General features: G+C 37.9%; 1 pseudogene; it reads left to right on the top strand.

The window, feature by feature from the left end:
• Positions 1-207: 207 nt before the first annotated feature.
• LOC144235659 (heterogeneous nuclear ribonucleoprotein A1-like) lies at positions 208-1,163 on the top strand (annotated as a pseudogene).
• Positions 1,164-3,317: the final 2,154 nt, after the last annotated feature.

Below are 3,317 nucleotides of genomic sequence, written 5' to 3'. Positions count from 1 at the left end.
TTCTTTTAAATTTTCTAGTTTTATTTATGCTTCATGGTTAGGAAAAGAAATACATTATATCAATATCATAAATTAATCAATACTTGAATATTCATGACAAAGATACCCACACATACATTCCTATTCATAGAAGTCCAAACAGGTCGCTTTCTGTCCATGGACACTATAAAGTAAGCATCATTCAGAGTCTCCCCTTCCACCACTGTCATGTCTAAGTCAGAGTCTCCCAAAGAGCCTGAACAGCTGTAGAAGCTCTTCATCCGAGGTTTGTGCTTTGAAACAACCAATGAAAGTCTGAGCCATTTTGAGCAATGGGGAACGCTTGCAGACTGTGTAGTAATGAGAGATCTAAACACCAAGTGTTCCAGAGGCTTTGGGTTTGTCACATGTATGCCACTGTGGAAGAGGTAGATGCAGCCATGAATGTAAGGCCAGACAAGGTGGATGGAAGAGCTGTGGAAGCAAAGAGGGCTGTCTCAAGAGAAGATTCTCAAAGACCTAGTGCCTTCTTAACTTTGAACAAGATTTTTGTTGGTGGCATTAAGGAAGACACTGAAGAACATCATCTAAGAGATTATTTTGAACAGTACAGGAAAATTGAAGGGACTGAAATCATGGCTGACTGAGGCAGTGGCAAGAAGAGAGGCTTTGCTTTTGTAACATTTGAGAACCATGACTCTGTAGACAAGACTGTCATTCAAATACCATGCTGTGAATGGCCATAATGTGAAGTAAGGAAAGTCCCAGCTAAGCAAGAGATGGCTAGTGCTTCATCCAGCCAAAGAGGTATAGGTGGTTCTAGAAACGTTGATGGTGGTCATGGAGGTGGGTTTGGTGGGAATGACAACTTCGGTCATGGAGGAAACTTTAGTAGTCAAGGTGGCTTTGGTGGCAGTCAAGGTGGCAGTGAATATGGTGGCAGTGGAGATGTCTATAGTGGATTTGGTAATGATGGAAGCAACTTTTGAGGTGGTGGAAACTATAATGATTTTGGCAATTACAACAATCAATCTTCATATCTTAGACCCACGAAAGGAGGAAATTTTGGAGGCAGAAGCTCTGGCCTCTATGGTGGCAAAGGCCAATATTTTGCCAAACCACAAAACCAACATGGCTATGGTGTTTCCATCAGCCATAGCTATGGCACTGGCAGGAGGTTTTAGTTACTGCAAGGAAACAAATCTTAGCAGGAGAGGAGAGCCAGAGAGGTGACAGGGAAGCTACAGGTTACAACAGATTTTTGAACTCAGCCAAGTACAGTGGTGGCAGGGCCTAGCTGCTACAAAAAAGGTATGTTTTAGATAACAATTGTGTGTATGGGCAAAAAACTCAAGGACTGTATTTGTGACTAATTGCATAACAAGTTATTTTCGTTTCTGTTCTGTGGAAAGTGTAAAGCATTCCAACAAAGGGTTTTAATGCAGATTTTTTTTTGCACCCATGCTGCTGATTGCTAAATGTATAAATGTGTCTTAAAAAAAAGTCCTAATGGTCATTTCTACTTTCTGTTTAATTAATAGGAAAAGCAATTAATCTAAACTCTTAACTTATTCAAGCCACGGTGAGCAACTGCCTACCAAAAAACAGTTTGTAAATTATTTTGTAATGAGCTTTAAGTTGTGTTTGGACTTTTTAGTGAACTGAAAATACATCATCTCCTCTTCTTTAAATAGACAAACATTTCAAGAGACTCAAACTGAAAATATTTAGGTCATGATGACCTACCTTTTCCACTGATTCAATTAACAGAAAGTTTATATCCTCACAGAAGAGCATCTCCCTGTGTTGCCCCTCCACACATCAAGCTTAAGAGGTTGACATCAACCCAAGATTCTCAAAGTTGGAGATAATCCCAAAGGTCATTGAGTCCATTGGTTCTCAAATGGATCCACTTATGTTGTGGTTCTAGTAGTTCTCTGTGAAATAAGTAAAATAAAGACAAACTAATGGGTTTTTATGAAGCTGATTTCATTTAATTCAGATTCGTGTCCTTTAATCTCTGAAAATACCCCTTTAACTTTTTTGGTATTACAATACCTTTTTTAATGAAAAAGTAATTAAAATTAAGTGGCTGTCTTTTCTTCTTTTTAATGCTCTTATTGAAAAATACATGACTCCACATTAGTTTTCTTAGGAAATTCTCTGTTTCATGTCTAAAGTCCAAGATCAGGCAAACAAAGAACTTGTTTCTGCCCAAGCCAGGGGTAGCTGGAAAACAAGTCCCTGTGGGATGTGATGGGGAGTGAACAGCTTTGGAGGCAAAAGGAATAAGATTTGAAGTCTGTGTAACTTTAGAGAAATGACTTAATCTAGTTGAGTACTTTCTTTGCCTATATCAGCTGAACTAATATTGCCTTTGTCTCACATTGTTGTAAAAATTAGAAAAGGAGTGGTTGGCTCACTCTCTGATAGTTCAATGCAAATGCCGCCTTTCAAAAAGGTCTTTCTTGCTCTATCCTATCTCATGTTTACCCTCTTTGTATCCCCTCACCCAGTCATTCATTCTCTATCCCACACATTGGTATACTTATCATTCTCTGGATTCACTTTATTTTCTCAACCAGAATATAAGATTCATAAGAGAAGGGACTGAGTCTGTCCCATCCCCACTGCATTCGCAGAAATTAAAATATATGGCCAAAACATGGTAGCACTCAATAAATATTCATTGAATATTGAATAAAAAGGAAGTGTTTGACATAGAAAAGACTCAATAGATGCTAGTTCCCTAACTTTGGACTGAGAGGAGAAAATCCATCTCCCTAAAATGTCACAATGGCCTTCATCCTCTGAGGCTGTCAGAACCCATGCAAACACACAAGGTATCTCTCTTTCCAAACATATATTCACAAGTGGGAAGTAATTCTTTGGGTAATTGTTATTTGATAAGGTCATCTTTATTTTGGAACTGGCTACAATAAGAATGATTATATGATAGTAACTTCAAACTGTGCTTTGGATGCATATTTAATTTATTGAATAAAGACAATGCCTAATCTTTGGGATTCACACAGATTGCCAGGGAAATGCCATTTAAAGCCTTCCATTTTAAGACCATGTATAATATCTGGTAATTGCTTATCTTAATTTGCATTTAAAATCAGTATTGAAAAGTCTCACCAGGCAGCCATCTTCAGCTAAATTGTCTTATTCTGACAAAAGCTATCATTAAAGAGTAAAATGTTTAACTTAACACAAACACGCTAAATACTAATATTAAAAAGAAAAGGAAGGAAGGAAGGAAGGAAGGAAGGAAGGAAGGAAGGAAGGAAGGGATGATGGAGGGATGGACAAAAAAGAGAGGAAACATGTTGCCA

This window comes from Crocuta crocuta, unplaced genomic scaffold (assembly GCF_008692635.1).
Source record: "Crocuta crocuta isolate KB4526 unplaced genomic scaffold, BGI_CrCroc_1.0 scaffold65, whole genome shotgun sequence".
Lineage (NCBI taxonomy): Eukaryota > Metazoa > Chordata > Mammalia > Carnivora > Hyaenidae > Crocuta > Crocuta crocuta.
Note: the sequence above shows the minus strand (reverse complement) of the source record. Positions and strands in the feature narration are given on the sequence as shown.